The sequence below is a fragment of the Channa argus genome, unplaced genomic scaffold (genome assembly GCF_033026475.1).
Source record: "Channa argus isolate prfri unplaced genomic scaffold, Channa argus male v1.0 Contig004, whole genome shotgun sequence".
Classification (NCBI taxonomy): Eukaryota; Metazoa; Chordata; class Actinopteri; order Anabantiformes; family Channidae; genus Channa; species Channa argus.
This window is the reverse complement of record NW_027125223.1, coordinates 239,713-258,926: the sequence shown is the minus strand read 5'-3', so window position 1 is coordinate 258,926 and position 19,214 is coordinate 239,713. Positions and strand designations below refer to the sequence as shown.

At 41.8% G+C, this 19,214-nt stretch overlaps 19 pseudogenes; all 19 read right to left on the bottom strand.

Moving 5' to 3' along the window:
• Positions 1 to 1,156: 1,156 nt before the first annotated feature.
• Positions 1,157 to 1,275, bottom strand: LOC137109819 (5S ribosomal RNA; annotated as a pseudogene).
• A 619-nt stretch (positions 1,276 to 1,894) lies between these two features.
• Positions 1,895 to 2,013, bottom strand: LOC137109909 (5S ribosomal RNA; annotated as a pseudogene).
• Positions 2,014 to 2,880: 867 nt separating this feature from the next.
• Positions 2,881 to 3,009, bottom strand: LOC137109967 (5S ribosomal RNA; annotated as a pseudogene).
• An 857-nt stretch (positions 3,010 to 3,866) lies between these two features.
• Positions 3,867 to 3,985, bottom strand: LOC137109818 (5S ribosomal RNA; annotated as a pseudogene).
• Positions 3,986 to 4,236: 251 nt separating this feature from the next.
• Positions 4,237 to 4,355, bottom strand: LOC137109578 (5S ribosomal RNA; annotated as a pseudogene).
• An 857-nt stretch (positions 4,356 to 5,212) lies between these two features.
• Positions 5,213 to 5,341, bottom strand: LOC137109955 (5S ribosomal RNA; annotated as a pseudogene).
• Positions 5,342 to 7,195: 1,854 nt separating this feature from the next.
• LOC137109817 (5S ribosomal RNA) lies at positions 7,196 to 7,314 on the bottom strand (annotated as a pseudogene).
• A 251-nt stretch (positions 7,315 to 7,565) lies between these two features.
• Positions 7,566 to 7,684, bottom strand: LOC137109799 (5S ribosomal RNA; annotated as a pseudogene).
• An 857-nt stretch (positions 7,685 to 8,541) lies between these two features.
• Positions 8,542 to 8,660, bottom strand: LOC137109840 (5S ribosomal RNA; annotated as a pseudogene).
• An 857-nt stretch (positions 8,661 to 9,517) lies between these two features.
• Positions 9,518 to 9,636, bottom strand: LOC137109807 (5S ribosomal RNA; annotated as a pseudogene).
• Positions 9,637 to 10,493: 857 nt separating this feature from the next.
• LOC137109789 (5S ribosomal RNA) lies at positions 10,494 to 10,612 on the bottom strand (annotated as a pseudogene).
• An 866-nt stretch (positions 10,613 to 11,478) lies between these two features.
• LOC137109577 (5S ribosomal RNA) lies at positions 11,479 to 11,597 on the bottom strand (annotated as a pseudogene).
• Positions 11,598 to 12,464: 867 nt separating this feature from the next.
• Positions 12,465 to 12,583, bottom strand: LOC137109576 (5S ribosomal RNA; annotated as a pseudogene).
• An 857-nt stretch (positions 12,584 to 13,440) lies between these two features.
• LOC137109887 (5S ribosomal RNA) lies at positions 13,441 to 13,559 on the bottom strand (annotated as a pseudogene).
• An 857-nt stretch (positions 13,560 to 14,416) lies between these two features.
• LOC137109654 (5S ribosomal RNA) lies at positions 14,417 to 14,535 on the bottom strand (annotated as a pseudogene).
• An 867-nt stretch (positions 14,536 to 15,402) lies between these two features.
• Positions 15,403 to 15,521, bottom strand: LOC137109574 (5S ribosomal RNA; annotated as a pseudogene).
• An 867-nt stretch (positions 15,522 to 16,388) lies between these two features.
• LOC137109573 (5S ribosomal RNA) lies at positions 16,389 to 16,507 on the bottom strand (annotated as a pseudogene).
• An 857-nt stretch (positions 16,508 to 17,364) lies between these two features.
• On the bottom strand, positions 17,365 to 17,483 carry LOC137109886 (5S ribosomal RNA; annotated as a pseudogene).
• Positions 17,484 to 18,340: 857 nt separating this feature from the next.
• Positions 18,341 to 18,459, bottom strand: LOC137109653 (5S ribosomal RNA; annotated as a pseudogene).
• Positions 18,460 to 19,214: the final 755 nt, after the last annotated feature.

Below are 19,214 nucleotides of genomic sequence, written 5' to 3'. Positions count from 1 at the left end.
ATGGCCAGGACCGTAACATGGTCTACTAGTAATGAAGCACGATGGTTGACAAACCAATAAAGTAGCAAAACAGTAATGAAAGAACAAAATTTGATGAAAATATAGAACAATTTCTATGAATAAATAGGCAGTAACACCAGCTTGTGCTGCCCGTAAACCCAAGCAAAAAAGCTTACAGCACCTGGTATTCCCACGCGGTCTTCCTACCAAGTAGAAACCAGGCCCGGCTTTATTTGGCTGCCGAGATCGGACGAGATCAGACGAGATCGGGCGCTTAGAGAGCAGTGTGGCCGTAAGCTGCATTTGACATCATCAAAAGCTCTTAAAAACGCTGGAGAAGCAGAATGCATGACACTTGCTAAGAAGAAGATAAATGTGGCAAAGTACAAAGTACTATAACTGTACTGGTCTGTTACGCCCCTGTCTAGGGGGTCAGGGTGCAACATACAAAGATAAATTAGCATGTTCCCTCTCCGATCCCCAAACCAAAATCCAGGATCGAGATGTTCCAACAGAATGATATTTATTTTAAACGAAAGAAAGTGTCAAACAAAACATGACACTACAACTCAGGGCGAACCAAGGACCAACATAATAAACAAATTAAGCCATTTCCCACAGAAAGTGCTAGCTAGCCTGATAGAAATAAACAAACCAAAAGACAGTCGCTAACCCTAACTCCCAAATGTGAAAACAATCCAAAGAAAATGACAGTTCACCCCTACAGATTTAATACTATTTACAAAATATACAATTTATAGACAAAACCACGGCACAAAACCTAACAATTCAAAAATGCTAAATAAGGTTTGGAAACCAAGAACAGCAAACAGGTGCTGCTGCCAGAAAGAGCCTCGCTAGCTGTTGGGAACCGTACTTTTAAAACTCCAGGAAGTGTAGGATGGACCAATCAGCTTCCTGTACTGCCCCCCAATCCGGCCAATCAGGCAGGGCACCTATAAGAACAACAAAAAAAAAACAACACATATGGCCAGGACCGTAACATGGTCTACTAGTAATGAAGCACGATGGTTGACAAACCAATAAATTATCAAAATAGCAATGAAAGAACAAAATTTGATGAAAATATGGAACAATTTCTATGAATAAATAGGCAGTAACACCAGCTTGTGCTGCCCGTAAACCCAAGCAAAAAAGCTTACAGCACCTGGTATTCCCAGGCGGTCTTCCAACCAAGTACTAACTAGGCCCGGCCTTATTTGGCTGCCGAGATCGGACGAGATCGGGCGCTTAGAGAGCGGTGTGGCCGTAAGCTGCATTTGACATCATCAACAGCTCCTAAAAACGCTGGAGAAGCAGAATGCATGACACTTGCTAAGAAGAAGATAAATGTGGCAAAGTACAAAGTACTATAACTGTACTGGTCTGTTACGCCCCTGTCCAGGGGGTCAGGGTGCAACATACAAAGATAAATTAGCATGTTCCCTCTCCGATCCCCAAACCAAAATCCAGGATCGAGATGTTCCAACAGAATGATATTTATTTTAAACGAAAGAAAGTGTCAAACAAAACATGACACTACAACTCAGGGCGAACCAAGGCCAACATAATAAACAAAATAAGCCATTTCCCATAGAAAGTGCTAGCTAGCCTGATAGAAATAAACAAACCAAAAGACAGTCGCTAACCCTTACTCCCTAATGTGAAAACAGTCCAAGAAAATGGCAGTTCACCCCTACAGATTTAATACTATTTACAAAATATACAATTTATTTAACATGGTCTACTAGTAATGAAGCACGATGGTTGAGAAACCAATAAAGTAGCAAAACAACAGCAATGAAAGAACAAAATTTGATGAAAATATAGAACAATTTCTATGAATAAATAGGCAGTAACACCAGCTTGTGCTGCCCGTAAACCCAAGCAAAAAAGCTTAAAGCACCTGGTATTCCCAGGCGGTCTTCCTACCAAGTACTAACCAGGCCCGGCTCTATTTGGCTGCCGAGATCGGACGAGATCCGGCGCTTAGAGAGCGGTGTGGCCGTAAGCTGCATTTGACATCATCAACAGCTCTTAAAAACGCTGGAGAAGCAGAATGCATGACACTTGCTAAGAAGAAGATAAATGTGGCAAAGTACAAAGTAATATAACTGTACTGGTCTGTTACGCCCCTGTCCAGGGGGTCAGGGTGCAACATACAAAGATAAATTAGCATGTTCCCTCTCCGATCCCCAAACCAAACTCCAGTATCGAGATGTTCCAACAGAATGATATTTATTTTAAACGAAAGAAAGTGTCAAACAAAACATGACACTACAACTCAGGGCGAACCAAGGCCAACATAATAAACAAAATAAGCCATTTCCCACAGAAAGTGCTAGCTAGCCTGATAGAAATAAACAAACCAAAAGACACTCGCTAACCCTAACTCCCTAATGTGAAAACAAGAGAAAACAATCAAAAGAAAATGGCTGTTCACCCCTAAAGATTTAATACTATTTACAAAATATACAATTTATAAACAAAACCACGGCACAAAACCTAACAATTCAAAAATGCTAAATAAGGTTTGGAAACCAAGAACAGCAAACAGGTGCTGCTGCCAGAAAGAGCCTCGCTAGCTGTTGGGAACCGTACTTTGAAAACTCCAGGAAGTGTAAAATGGACCAATCAGCTTCCTGTACTGCCCCCCAATCCGGCCAATCAGGCAGGGCACCTATAAGAACAAGAAAATAAAAACAACACATATGGCCAGGACCGTAACATGGTCTACTAGTAATGAAGCACGATGGTTGACAAACCAATAAAGTAGCAAAACAGTAATGAAAGAACAAAATTTGATGAAAATATAGAACAATTTCTATGAATAAATAGGCAGTAACACCAGCTTGTGCTGCCCGTAAACCCAAGCAAAAAAGCTTACAGCACCTGGTATTCCCACGCGGTCTTCCTACCAAGTACTAACCAGGCCCGGCTTTATTTGGCTGCCGAGATCGGACGAGATCAGACGAGATCGGGCGCTTAGAGAGCAGTGTGGCCGTAAGCTGCATTTGACATCATCAAAAGCTCTTAAAAACGCTGGAGAAGCAGGATGCATGACACTTGCTAAGAAGAAGATAAATGTGGCAAAGTACAAAGTACTATAACTGTACTGGTCTGTTACGCCCCTGTCTAGGGGGTCAGGGTGCAACATACAAAGATAAATTAGCATGTTCCCTCTCCGATCCCCAAACCAAAATCCAGGATCGAGATGTTCCAACAGAATGATATTTATTTTAAACGAAAGAAAGTGTCAAACAAAACATGACACTACAACTCAGGGCGAACCAAGGCCAACATAATAAACAAATTAAGCCATTTCCCACAGAAAGTGCTAGCTAGCCTGATAGAAATAAACAAACCAAAAGACAGTCGCTAACCCTAACTCCCAAATGTGAAAACAATCCAAAGAAAATGACAGTTCACCCCTACAGATTTAATACTATTTACAAAATATACAATTTATAGACAAAACCACGGCACAAAACCTAACAATTCAAAAATGCTAAATAAGGTTTGGAAACCAAGAACAGCAAACAGGTGCTGCTGCCAGAAAGAGCCTCGCTAGCTGTTGGGAACCGTACTTTTAAAACTCCAGGAAGTGTAGGATGGACCAATCAGCTTCCTGTACTGCCCCCCAATCCGGCCAATCAGGCAGGGCACCTATAAGAACAACAAAAAAAAAACAACACATATGGCCAGGACCGTAACATGGTCTACTAGTAATGAAGCACGATGGTTGACAAACCAATAAATTATCAAAATAGCAATGAAAGAACAAAATTTGATGAAAATATAGAACAATTTCTATGAATAAATAGGCAGTAACACCAGCTTGTGCTGCCCGTAAACCCAAGCAAAAAAGCTTACAGCACCTGGTATTCCCAGGCGGTCTTCCAACCAAGTACTAACTAGGCCCGGCCTTATTTGGCTGCCGAGATCGGACGAGATCGGGCGCTTAGAGAGCGGTGTGGCCGTAAGCTGCATTTGACATCATCAACAGCTCCTAAAAACACTGTAGAAGCAGAATGCATAACACTTGCTAAGAAGAAGATAAATGTGGCAAAGTACTAAAACGGTACTGGTCTAGTAGTAAAGAAGCACGATGGTTGACAAACCAATAAAGTAGCAAAACAGCAATGAAAGAACAAAATTTGATGAAAATATAGAACAATTTCTAGGAATAAATAGGCAGTAACACCAGCTTGTGCTGCCCGTAAACCCAAGCAAAAAAGCTTACAGCACCTGGTATTCCCAGGCGGTCTTCCTACCAAGTACTAACCAGGCCCGGCTCTATTTGGCTGCCGAGATCGGACGAGATCGGGCGCTTAGAGAGCGGTGTGGCCGTAAGCTGCATTTGATATCATCAACAGCTCCTAAAAACACTGTAGAAGCAGAATGCATAACACTTGCTAAGAAGAAGATAAATGTGGCAAAGTACAAAGTACTATAACTGTACTGCTCTGTTACGCCCCTGTCTAGGGGGTCAGGGTGCAACATACAAAGATAAATTAGGATGTTCCCTCTCCGGTCTCCAAACCATAATCCAGGATCGAGATGTTCCAACAGAATTATATTTATTTTAAACAACATAAAGTGTCAAACAAAACATGACACTACAACTCAGGGCGAACCAAGGCCAACATAATAAACAAAATAAGCCATTTCCCACAGAAAGTGCTAGCTAGCCTGATAGAAATAAACAAACCAAAAGACAGTCGCTAACCCTAACTCCCTAATGTGAAAACTGTCCAAAGAAAATGGCAGTTCACCTCTACAGATTTAATACTATTTACAAAATATACAATTTATAGACAAAACCACGGCACAAAACCTAACAATTCAAAAATGCTAAATAAGGTTTGGAAACCAAGAACAGCAAACAGGTGCTGCTGCCAGAAAGAGCCTCGCTAGCTGTTGGGAACCGTACTTTTAAAACTCCAGGAAGTGTAGGATGGACCAATCAGCTTCCTGTACTGCCCCCCAATCCGGCCAATCAGGCAGGGCACCTATAAGAACAACAAAATAAAAACAACACATATGGCCAGGACCGTAACATGGTCTACTAGTAATGAAGCACGATGGTTGACAAACCAATAAAGTAGCAAAATAGCAATGAAAGAACAAAATTTGATGAAAATATGGAACAATTCCTATGAATAAATAGGCAGTAACACCAGCTTGTGCTGCCCGTAAACCCAAGAAAAAAAGCTTACAGCACCTGGTATTCCCAGGCGGTCTTCCTACCAAGTACTAACCAGGCCCGGCTCTATTTGGCTGCCGAGATCGGACGAGATCGGACGAGATCGGGCGCTTAGAGAGCGGTGCGGCCGTAAGCTGCATTTGACATCATCAACAGCTCTTAAAAACGCTGGAGAAGCAGAATGCATGACACTCGCTAAGAAGAAGATAAATGTGGCAAAGTACAAAGTACTATAACTGTACTGGTCTGTTACGCCCCTGTCTAGGGGGTCAGGGTGCAACATACAAAGATAAATTAGCATGTTCCCTCTCCGATCCCCAAACCAAACTCCAGTATCGAGATGTTCCAACAGAATGATATTTATTTTAAACGAAAGAAAGTGTCAAACAAAACATGACACTACAACTCAGGGCGAACCAAGGCCAACATAATAAACAAAATAAGCCATTTCCCACAGAAAGTGCTAGCTAGCCTGATAGAAATAAACAAACCAAAAGACACTCGCTAACCCTAACTCCCTAATGTGAAAACAAGAGAAAACAATCAAAAGAAAATGGCTGTTCACCCCTAAAGATTTAATACTATTTACAAAATATACAATTTATAAACAAAACCACGGCACAAAACCTAACAATTCAAAAATGCTAAATAAGGTTTGGAAACCAAGAACAGCAAACAGGTGCTGCTGCCAAAAAGAGCCTCGCTAGCTGTTGGGAACCGTACTTTGAAAACTCCAGGAAGTGTAGGATGGACCAATCAGCTTCCTGTACTGCCCCCCAATCCGGCCAATCAGGCAGGGCACCTATAAGAACAAGAAAATAAAAACAACACATATGGCCAGGACCGTAACATGGTCTACTAGTAATGAAGCACGATGGTTGACAAACCAATAAAGTAGCAAAACAGTAATGAAAGAACAAAATTTGATGAAAATATAGAACAATTTCTATGAATAAATAGGCAGTAACACCAGCTTGTGCTGCCCGTAAACCCAAGCAAAAAAGCTTACAGCACCTGGTATTCCCACGCGGTCTTCCTACCAAGTAGAAACCAGGCCCGGCTTTATTTGGCTGCCGAGATCGGACGAGATCAGACGAGATCGGGCGCTTAGAGAGCAGTGTGGCCGTAAGCTGCATTTGACATCATCAAAAGCTCTTAAAAACGCTGGAGAAGCAGAATGCATGACACTTGCTAAGAAGAAGATAAATGTGGCAAAGTACAAAGTACTATAACTGTACTGGTCTGTTACGCCCCTGTCTAGGGGGTCAGGGTGCAACATACAAAGATAAATTAGCATGTTCCCTCTCCGATCCCCAAACCAAAATCCAGGATCGAGATGTTCCAACAGAATGATATTTATTTTAAACGAAAGAAAGTGTCAAACAAAACATGACACTACAACTCAGGGCGAACCAAGGACCAACATAATAAACAAATTAAGCCATTTCCCACAGAAAGTGCTAGCTAGCCTGATAGAAATAAACAAACCAAAAGACAGTCGCTAACCCTAACTCCCAAATGTGAAAACAATCCAAAGAAAATGACAGTTCACCCCTACAGATTTAATACTATTTACAAAATATACAATTTATAGACAAAACCACGGCACAAAACCTAACAATTCAAAAATGCTAAATAAGGTTTGGAAACCAAGAACAGCAAACAGGTGCTGCTGCCAGAAAGAGCCTCGCTAGCTGTTGGGAACCGTACTTTTAAAACTCCAGGAAGTGTAGGATGGACCAATCAGCTTCCTGTACTGCCCCCCAATCCGGCCAATCAGGCAGGGCACCTATAAGAACAACAAAAAAAAAACAACACATATGGCCAGGACCGTAACATGGTCTACTAGTAATGAAGCACGATGGTTGACAAACCAATAAATTATCAAAATAGCAATGAAAGAACAAAATTTGATGAAAATATGGAACAATTTCTATGAATAAATAGGCAGTAACACCAGCTTGTGCTGCCCGTAAACCCAAGCAAAAAAGCTTACAGCACCTGGTATTCCCAGGCGGTCTTCCAACCAAGTACTAACTAGGCCCGGCCTTATTTGGCTGCCGAGATCGGACGAGATCGGGCGCTTAGAGAGCGGTGTGGCCGTAAGCTGCATTTGACATCATCAACAGCTCCTAAAAACACTGTAGAAGCAGAATGCATAACACTTGCTAAGAAGAAGATAAATGTGGCAAAGTACTAAAACGGTACTGGTCTAGTAGTAAAGAAGCACGATGGTTGACAAACCAATAAAGTAGCAAAACAGCAATGAAAGAACAAAATTTGATGAAAATATAGAACAATTTCTAGGAATAAATAGGCAGTAACACCAGCTTGTGCTGCCCGTAAACCCAAGCAAAAAAGCTTACAGCACCTGGTATTCCCAGGCGGTCTTCCTACCAAGTACTAACCAGGCCCGGCTCTATTTGGCTGCCGAGATCGGACGAGATTGGGCGCTTAGAGAGCGGTGTGGCCGTAAGCTGCATTTGACATCATCAACAGCTCTTAAAAACACTGGAGAACCAGAATGCATGACACTTGCTAAGAAGAAGACAAATGTGGCAAAGTACAAAGTATTATAACTGTACTGGTCTGTTACGCCCCTGTCCAGGGGGTCAGGGTGCAACATACAAAGATAAATTAGCATGTTCCCTCTCCGATCCCCAAACCAAAATCCAGGATCGAGATGTTCCAACAGAATGATATTTATTTTAAACGAAAGAAAGTGTCAAACAAAACATGACACTACAACTCAGGGCGAACCAAGGCCAACATAATAAACAAAATAAGCCATTTCCCACAGAAAGTGCTAGCTAGCCTGATAGAAATAAACAAACCAAAAGACAGTCGCTAACCCTAACTCCCTAATGTGAAAACAGTCCAAAGAAAATGGCTGTTCACCCCTACAGATTTAATACTATTTACAAAATATACAATTTATAAACAAAACCACGGCACAAAACCTAACAATTCAAAAATGCTAAATAAGGTTTGGAAACCAAGAACAGCAAACAGGTGCTGCTGCCAGAAAGAGCCTCGCTAGCTGTTGGGAACCGTACTTTTAAAACTCCAGGAAGTGTAGGATGGACCAATCAGCTTCCTGTACTGCCCCTCAATCCGGCCAATCAGGCAGGGCACCTATAAGAACAACAGATCAAAAACAACACATATGGCCAGGACCCTAACATGGTCTACTAGTAATGAAGCACGATGGTTGAAAAACCAATAAAGTAGCAAAACAGCAATGAAAGAACAAAATTTGATGAAAATATAGAACAATTTCTATGAATAAATAGGCAGTAACACCAGCTTGTGCTGCCCGTAAACCCAAGCAAAAAAGCTTACAACACCTGGTATTCCCAGGCGGTCTTCCTACCAAGTACTAACCAGGCCCGGCTCTATTTGGCTGCCGAGATCGGACGAGATTGGGCGCTTAGAGAGCGGTGTGGCCGTAAGCTGCATTTGACATCATCAACAGCTCTTAAAAACGTTGGAGAAGCAGAATGCATGACACTTACTAAGAAGAAGACAAATGTGGCAAAGTACAAAGTACTATAACTGTAATGGTCTGTTACGCCCCTGTCCAGGGGGTCAGGGTGCAACATACAAAGATAAATTAGCATGTTCCCTCTCCGATCCCCAAACCAAAATCCAGGATCGAGATGTTCCAACAGAATGATATTTATTTTAAACGAAAGAAAGTGTCAAACAAAACATGACACTACAACTCAGGGCGAACCAAGGCCAACATAATAAACAAAATAAGCCATTTCCCACAGAAAGTGCTAGCTAGCCTGATAGAAATAAACAAACCAAAAGACAGTCGCTAACCCTAACTCCCTAATGTGAAAACAGTCCAAAGAAAATGGCTGTTCACCCCTACAGATTTAATACGAATTACAAAATATACAATTTATAAACAAAACCACGGCACAAAACCTAACAATTCAAAAATGCTAAATAAGGTTTGGAAACCAAGAACAGCAAACAGGTGCTGCTGCCAGAAAGAGCCTCGCTAGCTGTTGGGAACCGTACTTTTAAAACTCCAGGAAGTGTAGGATGGACCAATCAGCTTCCTGTACTGCCCCTCAATCCGGCCAATCAGGCAGGGCACCTATAAGAACAACATATCAAAAACAACACATATGGCCAGGACCGTAACATGGTCTACTAGTAATGAAGCACGATGGTTGACAAACCAATAAAGTAGCAAAACAGTAATGAAAGAACAAAATTTGATGAAAATATAGAACAATTTCTATGAATAAATAGGCAGTAACACCAGCTTGTGCTGCCCGTAAACCCAAGCAAAAAAGCTTACAGAACCTGGTATTCCCACGCGGTCTTCCTACCAAGTACTAACCAGGCCCGGCTCTATTTGGCTGCCGAGATCGGACGAGATCGGGCGCTTAGAGAGCGGTGTGGCCGTAAGCTGCATTTGACATCATCAACAGCTCTTAAAAACGTTGGAGAAGCAGAATGCATGAAACTTGCTAAGACGAAGATAAATGTGGCAAAGTACAAAGTACTATAAGTGTACTGGTCTGTTACGCCCCTGTCCAGGGGGTCAGGGTGCAACATACAAAGATAAATTAGCATGTTCCCTCTCCGATCCCCAAACCAAAATCCAGGATCGAGATGTTCCAACAGAATGATATTTATTTTAAACGAAAGAAAGTGTCAAACAAAACATGACACTACAACTCAGGGCGAACCAAGGCCAACATAATAAACAAAATAAGCCATTTCCCACAGAAAGTGCTAGCTAGCCTGATAGAAATAAACAAACCAAAACACAGTCGCTAACCCTAACTCCCTAATGTGAAAACAGTCCAAAGAAAATGTCTGTTCACCCCTACAGATTTAATACTATTTACAAAATATACAATTTATAAACAAAACCACGGCATAAAACCTAACAATTCAAAAATGCTAAATAAAGTTTGGAAACCAAGAACAGCAAACAGGTGCTGCTGCCAGAAAGAGCCTCGCTAGCTGTTGGGAACCGTACTTTTAAAACTCCAGGAAGTGTAGGATGGACCAATCAGCTTCCTGTACTGCCCCCCAATCCGGCCAATCAGGCAGGGCACCTATAAGAACAACAAAATAAAAACAACACATATGGCCAGGACCGTAACATGGTCTACTAGTAATGAAGCACGATGGTTGAAAAACCAATAAAGTAGCAAAACAGCAATGAAAGAACAAAATTTGATGAAAATATAGAACAATTTCTATGAATAAATAGGCAGTAACACCAGCTTGTGCTGCCCGTAAACCCAAGCAAAAAAGCTTACAGCATCTGGTATTCCCAGGCGGTCTTCCTACCAAGTACTAACCAGGCCCGGCTCTATTTGGCTGCCGAGATCGGACGAGATCGGGCGCTTAGAGAGCGGTGTGGCCGTAAGCTGCATTTGACATCATCAACAGCTCTTAAAAACGCTGGAGAAGCAGATTGCATGACACTTGCTAAGAAGAAGATAAATGTGGCAAAGTACAAAGTACTATAACTGTACTGGTCTGTTACGCCCCTGTCCAGGGGGTCAGGGTGCAACATACAAAGATAAATTAGCATGTTCCCTCTCCGATCCCCAAACCAAAATCCAGGATCGAGATGTTCCAACAGAATGATATTTATTTTAAACGAAAGAAAGTGTCAAACAAAACATGACACTACAACTCAGGGCGAACCAAGGCCAACATAATAAACAAATAAGCCATTTCCCACAGAAAGTGCTAGCTAGCCTGATAGAAATAAACAAACCAAAAGACAGTCGCTAACCCTAACTCCCTAATGTGAAAACAAGAGAAAACAATCAAAAGAAAATGGCTGTTCACCCCTACAGATTTAATACGAATTACAAAATATACAATTTATAAACAAAACCACGGCACAAAACCTAACAATTCAAAAATGCTAAATAAGGTTTGGAAACCAAGAACAGCAAACAGGTGCTGCTGCCAGAAAGAGCCTCGCTAGCTGTTGGGAACCGTACTTTTAAAACTCCAGGAAGTGTAGGATGGACCAATCAGCTTCCTGTACTGCCCCCCAATCCGGCCAATCAGGCAGGGCACCTATAAGAACAACAAATCAAAAACAACACATATGGCCAGGACCGTAACATGGTCTACTAGTAATGAAGCACGATGGTTGAAAAACCAATAAAGTAGCAAAACAGCAATGAAAGAACAAAATTTGATGAAAATATAGAACAATTTCTATGAATAAATAGGCAGTAACACCAGCTTGTGCTGCCCGTAAACCCAAGCAAAAAAGCTTACAGCACCTGGTATTCCCAGGCGGTCTTCCTACCAAGTACTAACCAGGCCCGGCTCTATTTGGCTGCCGAGATCGGACGAGATCGGGCGCTTAGAGAGCGGTGTGGCCGTAAGCTGCATTTGACATCATCAACAGCTCTTAAAAACGCTGGAGAAGCAGAATGCATGACACTTGCTAAGAAGAAGATAAATGTGGCAAAGTACAAAGTACTATAACTGTACTGGTCTGTTACGCCCCTGTCCAGGGGGTCAGGGTGCAACATACAAAGATAAATTAGCATGTTCCCTCTCCGATCCCCAAACCAAAATCCAGGATCGAGATGTTCCAACAGAATGATATTTATTTTAAACGAAAGAAAGTGTCAAACAAAACATGACACTACAACTCAGGGCGAACCAAGGCCAACATAATAAACAAAATAAGCCATTTCCCACAGAAAGTGCTAGCTAGCCTGATAGAAATAAACAAACCAAAAGACAGTCGCTAACCCTAACTCCCTAATGTGAAAACAAGAGAAAACAATCAAAAGAAAATGGCTGTTCACCCCTACAGATTTAATACGAATTACAAAATATACAATTTATAAACAAAACCACGGCACAAAACCTAAGAATTCAAAAATGCTAAATAAGGTTTGGAAACCAAGAACAGCAAACAGGTGCTGCTGCCAGAAAGAGCCTCGCTAGCTGTTGGGAACCGTACTTTTAAAACTCCAGGAAGTGTAGGATGGACCAATCAGCTTCCTGTACTGCCCCTCAATCCGGCCAATCAGGCAGGGCACCTATAAGAACGAGAAAATAAAAACAACACATATGGCCAGGACCGTAACATGGTCTACTAGTAATGAAGCACGATGGTTGAAAAACCAATAAAGTAGCAAAACAGCAATGAAAGAACAAAATTTGATGAAAATATAGAACAATTTCTATGAATAAATAGGCAGTAACACCAGCTTGTGCTGCCCGTAAACCCAAGCAAAAAAGCTTACAGCACCTGGTATTCCCAGGCGGTCTTCCTACCAAGTACTAACCAGGCCCGGCTCTATTTGGCTGCCGAGATCGGACGAGATCGGGCGCTTAGAGAGCGGTGTGGCCGTAAGCTGCATTTGACATCATCAACAGCTCTTAAAAACGCTGGAGAAGCAGAATGCATGACACTTGCTAAGAAGAAGATAAATGTGGCAAAGTACAAAGTACTATAAGTGTACTGGTCTGTTACGCCCCTGTCCAGGGGGTCAGGGTGCAACATACAAAGATAAATTAGCATGTTCCCTCTCCGATCCCCAAACCAAAATCCAGGATCGAGATGTTCCAACAGAATGATATTCATTTTAAACGAAAGAAAGTGTCAAACAAAACATGACACTACAACTCAGGGCGAACCAAGGCCAACATAATAAACAAAATAAGCCATTTCCCACAGAAAGTGCTAGCTAGCCTGATAGAAATAAACAAACCAAAAGACAGTCGCTAACCCTAACTCCCAAATGTGAAAACAATCCAAAGAAAATGGCAGTTCACCCCTACAGATTTAATACTATTTACAAAATATACAATTTATAAACAAAACCACGGCACAAAACCTAACAATTCAAAAATGCTAAATAAAGTTTGGAAACCAAGACCAGCAAACAGGTGCTGCTGCCAGAAAGAGCCTCGCTAGCTGTTGGGAACCGTACTTTTAAAACTCCAGGAAGTGTAGGATGGACCAATCAGCTTTCTGTACTGCCCCCCAATCCGGCCAATCAGGCAGGGCACCTATAAGAACAACAAAATAAAAACAACACATATGGCCAGGACCGTAACATGGTCTACTAGTAATGAAGCACGATGGTTGACAAACCAATAAAGTAGCAAAACAGCAATGAAAGAACAAAATTTGATGAAAATATAGAACAATTTCTATGAATAAATAGGCAGTAACACCAGCTTGTGCTGCCCGTAAACCCAAGCAAAAAAGCTTACAACACCTGGTATTCCCAGGCAGTCTTCCTACCAAGTACTAACCAGGCCCGGCTCTATTTGGCTGCCGAGATCGGACGAGATTGGGCGCTTAGAGAGCGGTGTGGCCGTAAGCTGCATTTGACATCATCAACAGCTCTTAAAAACACTGGAGAAGCAGAATGCATGACACTTGCTAAGAAGAAGACAAATGTGGCAAAGTACAAAGTACTATAACTGTACTGGTCTGTTACGCCCCTGTCCAGGGGGTCAGGGTGCATCATACAAAGATAAATTAGCATGTTCCCTCTCCGATCCCCAAACCAAAATCCAGGATCGAGATGTTCCAACAGAATGATATTTATTTTAAACGAAAGAAAGTGTCAAACAAAACATGACACTACAACTCAGGGCGAACCAAGGCCAACATAATAAACAAAATAAGCCATTTCCCACAGAAAGTGCTAGCTAGCCTGATAGAAATAAACAAACCAAAAGACAGTCGCTAACCCTAACTCCCTAATGTGAAAACAGTCCAAAGAAAATGGCTGTTCACCCCTACAGATTTAATACTATTTACAAAATATACAATTTATAAACAAAACCACGGCACAAAACCTAACAATTCAAAAATGCTAAATAAGGTTTGGAAACCAAGAACAGCAAACAGGTGCTGCTGCCAGAAAGAGCCTCGCTAGCTGTTGGGAACCGTACTTTTAAAACTCCAGGAAGTGTAGGATGGACCAATCAGCTTCCTGTACTGCCCCTCAATCCGGCCAATCAGGCAGGGCACCTATAAGAACAACATATCAAAAACAACACATATGGCCAGGACCGTAACATGGTCTACTAGTAATGAAGCACGATGGTTGACAAACCAATAAAGTAGCAAAACAGTAATGAAAGAACAAAATTTGATGAAAATATAGAACAATTTCTATGAATAAATAGGCAGTAACACCAGCTTGTGCTGCCCGTAAACCCAAGCAAAAAAGCTTACAGCACCTGGTATTCCCACGCGGTCTTCCTACCAAGTACTAACCAGGCCCGGCTCTATTTGGCTGCCGAGATCGGACGAGATCGGGCGCTTAGAGAGCGGTGTGGCCGTAAGCTGCATTTGACATCATCAACAGCTCTTAAAAACGTTGGAGAAGCAGAATGCATGAAACTTGCTAAGACGAAGATAAATGTGGCAAAGTACAAAGTACTATAAGTGTACTGGTCTGTTACGCCCCTGTCCAGGGGGTCAGGGTGCAACATACAAAGATAAATTAGCATGTTCCCTCTCCGATCCCCAAACCAAAATCCAGGATCGAGATGTTCCAACAGAATGATATTTATTTTAAACGAAAGAAAGTGTCAAACAAAACATGACACTACAACTCAGGGCGAACCAAGGCCAACATAATAAAAAAAATAAGCCATTTCCCACAGAAAGTGCTAGATAGCCTGATAGAAATAAACAAACCAAAACACAGTCGCTAACCCTAACTCCCTAATGTGAAAACAAGAGAAAACAATCAAAAGAAAATGGCTGTTCACCCCTACAGATTTAATACTATTTACAAAATATACAATTTATAAACAAAACCACGGCATAAAACCTAACAATTCAAAAATGCTAAATAAAGTTTGGAAACCAAGAACAGCAAACAGGTGCTGCTGCCAGAAAGAGCCTCGCTAGCTGTTGGGAACCGTACTTTTAAAACTCCAGGAAGTGTAGGATGGACCAATCAGCTTCCTGTACTGCCCCCCAATCCGGCCAATCAGGCAGGGCACCTATAAGAACAACAAATCAAAAACAACACATATGGCCAGGACCGTAACATGGTCTACTAGTAATGAAGCACGATGGTTGAAAAACCAATAAAGTAGCAAAACAGCAATGAAAGAACAAAATTTGATGAAAATATAGAACAATTTCTATGAATAAATAGGCAGTAACACCAGCTTGTGCTGCCCGTAAACCCAAGCAAAAAAGCTTACAGCACCTGGTATTCCCAGGCGGTCTTCCTACCAAGTACTAACCAGGCCCGGCTCTATTTGGCTGCCGAGATCGGACGAGATCGGGCGCTTAGAGAGCGGTGTGGCCGTAAGCTGCATTTGACATCATCAACAGCTCTTAAAAACGCTGGAGAAGCAGAATGCATGACACTTGCTAAGAAGAAGATAAATGTGGCAAAGTACAAAGTACTATAACTGTACTGGTCTGTTACGCCCCTGTCCAGGGGGTCAGGGTGCAACATACAAAGATAAATTAGCATGTTCCCTCTCCGATCCCCAAACCAAAATCCAGGATCGAGATGTTCCAACAGAATGATATTTATTTTAAACGAAAGAAAGTGTCAAACAAAACATGACACTACAACTCAGGGCGAACCAAGGCCAACATAATAAACAAAATAAGCCATTTCCCACAGAAAGTGCTAGCTAGCCTGATAGAAATAAACAAACCAAAAGACAGTCGCTAACCCTAACTCCCTAATGTGAAAACAAGAGAAAACAATCAAAAGAAAATGGCTGTTCACCCCTACAGATTTAATACGAATTACAAAATATACAATTTATAAACAAAACCACGGCACAAAACCTAAGAATTCAAAAATGCTAAATAAGGTTTGGAAACCAAGAACAGCAAACAGGTGCTGCTGCCAGAAAGAGCCTCGCTAGCTGTTGGGAACCGTACTTTTAAAACTCCAGGAAGTGTAGGATGGACCAATCAGCTTCCTGTACTGCCCCTCAATCCGGCCAATCAGGCAGGGCACCTATAAGAACGAGAAAATAAAAACAACACATATGGCCAGGACCGTAACATGGTCTACTAGTAATGAAGCACGATGGTTGAAAAACCAATAAAGTAGCAAAACAGCAATGAAAGAACAAAATTTGATGAAAATATAGAACAATTTCTATGAATAAATAGGCAGTAACACCAGCTTGTGCTGCCCGTAAACCCAAGCAAAAAAGCTTACAGCACCTGGTATTCCCAGGCGGTCTTCCTACCAAGTACTAACCAGGCCCGGCTCTATTTGGCTGCCGAGATCGGACGAGATCGGGCGCTTAGAGAGCGGTGTGGCCGTAAGCTGCATTTGACATCATCAACAGCTCTTAAAAACGCTGGAGAAGCAGAATGCATGACACTTGCTAAGAAGAAGATAAATGTGGCAAAGTACAAAGTACTATAACTGTACTGGTCTGTTACGCCCCTGTCCAGGGGGTCAGGGTGCAACATACAAAGATAAATTAGCATGTTCCCTCTCCGATCCCCAAACCAAAATCCAGGATCGAGATGTTCCAACAGAATGATATTCATTTTAAACGAAAGAAAGTGTCAAACAAAACATGACACTACAACTCAGGGCGAACCAAGGCCAACATAATAAACAAAATAAGCCATTTCCCACAGAAAGTGCTAGCTAGCCTGATAGAAATAAACAAACCAAAAGACAGTCGCTAACCCTAACTCCCAAATGTGAAAACAATCCAAAGAAAATGGCAGTTCACCCCTACAGATTTAATACTATTTACAAAATATACAATTTATAAACAAAACCACGGCACAAAACCTAACAATTCAAAAATGCTAAATAAAGTTTGGAAACCAAGACCAGCAAACAGGTGCTGCTGCCAGAAAGAGCCTCGCTAGCTGTTGGGAACCGTACTTTTAAAACTCCAGGAAGTGTAGGATGGACCAATCAGCTTTCTGTACTGCCCCCCAATCCGGCCAATCAGGCAGGGCACCTATAAGAACAACAAAATAAAAACAACACATATGGCCAGGACCGTAACATGGTCTACTAGTAATGAAGCACGATGGTTGACAAACCAATAAAGTAGCAAAACAGCAATGAAAGAACAAAATTTGATGAAAATATAGAACAATTTCTATGAATAAATAGGCAGTAACACCAGCTTGTGCTGCCCGTAAACCCAAGCAAAAAAGCTTACAACACCTGGTATTCCCAGGCAGTCTTCCTACCAAGTACTAACCAGGCCCGGCTCTATTTGGCTGCCGAGATCGGACGAGATTGGGCGCTTAGAGAGCGGTGTGGCCGTAAGCTGCATTTGACATCATCAACAGCTCTTAAAAACACTGGAGAAGCAGAATGCATGACACTTGCTAAGAAGAAGACAAATGTGGCAAAGTACAAAGTACTATAACTGTACTGGTCTGTTACGCCCCTGTCCAGGGGGTCAGGGTGCATCATACAAAGATAAATTAGCATGTTCCCTCTCCGATCCCCAAACCAAAATCCAGGATCGAGATGTTCCAACAGAATGATATTTATTTTAAACGAAAGAAAGTGTCAAACAAAACATGACACTACAACTCAGGGCGAACCAAGGCCAACATAATAAACAAAATAAGCCATTTCCCACAGAAAGTGCTAGCTAGCCTGATAGAAATAAACAAACCAAAAGACAGTCGCTAACCCTAACTCCCTAATGTGAAAACAGTCCAAAGAAAATGGCTGTTCACCCCTACAGATTTAATACTATTTACAAAATATACAATTTATAAACAAAACCACGGCACAAAACCTAACAATTCAAAAATGCTAAATAAGGTTTGGAAACCAAGAACAGCAAACAGGTGCTGCTGCCAGAAAGAGCCTCGCTAGCTGTTGGGAACCGTACTTTTAAAACTCCAGGAAGTGTAGGATGGACCAATCAGCTTCCTGTACTGCCCCTCAATCCGGCCAATCAGGCAGGGCACCTATAAGAACAACATATCAAAAACAACACATATGGCCAGGACCGTAACATGGTCTACTAGTAATGAAGCACGATGGTTGACAAACCAATAAAGTAGCAAAACAGTAATGAAAGAACAAAATTTGATGAAAATATAGAACAATTTCTATGAATAAATAGGCAGTAACACCAGCTTGTGCTGCCCGTAAACCCAAGCAAAAAAGCTTACAGCACCTGGTATTCCCACGCGGTCTTCCTACCAAGTACTAACCAGGCCCGGCTCTATTTGGCTGCCGAGATCGGACGAGATCGGGCGCTTAGAGAGCGGTGTGGCCGTAAGCTGCATTTGACATCATCAACAGCTCTTAAAAACGTTGGAGAAGCAGAATGCATGAAACTTGCTAAGACGAAGATAAATGTGGCAAAGTACAAAGTACTATAAGTGTACTGGTCTGTTACGCCCCTGTCCAGGGGGTCAGGGTGCAACATACAAAGATAAATTAGCATGTTCCCTCTCCGATCCCCAAACCAAAATCCAGGATCGAGATGTTCCAACAGAATGATATTTATTTTAAACGAAAGAAAGTGTCAAACAAAACATGACACTACAACTCAGGGCGAACCAAGGCCAACATAATAAAAAAAATAAGCCATTTCCCACAGAAAGTGCTAGATAGCCTGATAGAAATAAACAAACCAAAACACAGTCGCTAACCCTAACTCCCTAATGTGAAAACAAGAGAAAACAATCAAAAGAAAATGGCTGTTCACCCCTACAGATTTAATACTATTTACAAAATATACAATTTATAAACAAAACCACGGCATAAAACCTAACAATTCAAAAATGCTAAATAAAGTTTGGAAACCAAGAACAGCAAACAGGTGCTGCTGCCAGAAAGAGCCTCGCTAGCTGTTGGGAACCGTACTTTTAAAACTCCAGGAAGTGTAGGATGGACCAATCAGCTTCCTGTACTGCCCCCCAATCCGGCCAATCAGGCAGGGCACTTATAAGAACAACAAAATAAAAACAACACATATGGCCAGGACCGTAACATGGTCTACTAGTAATGAAGCACGATGGTTGAAAAACCAA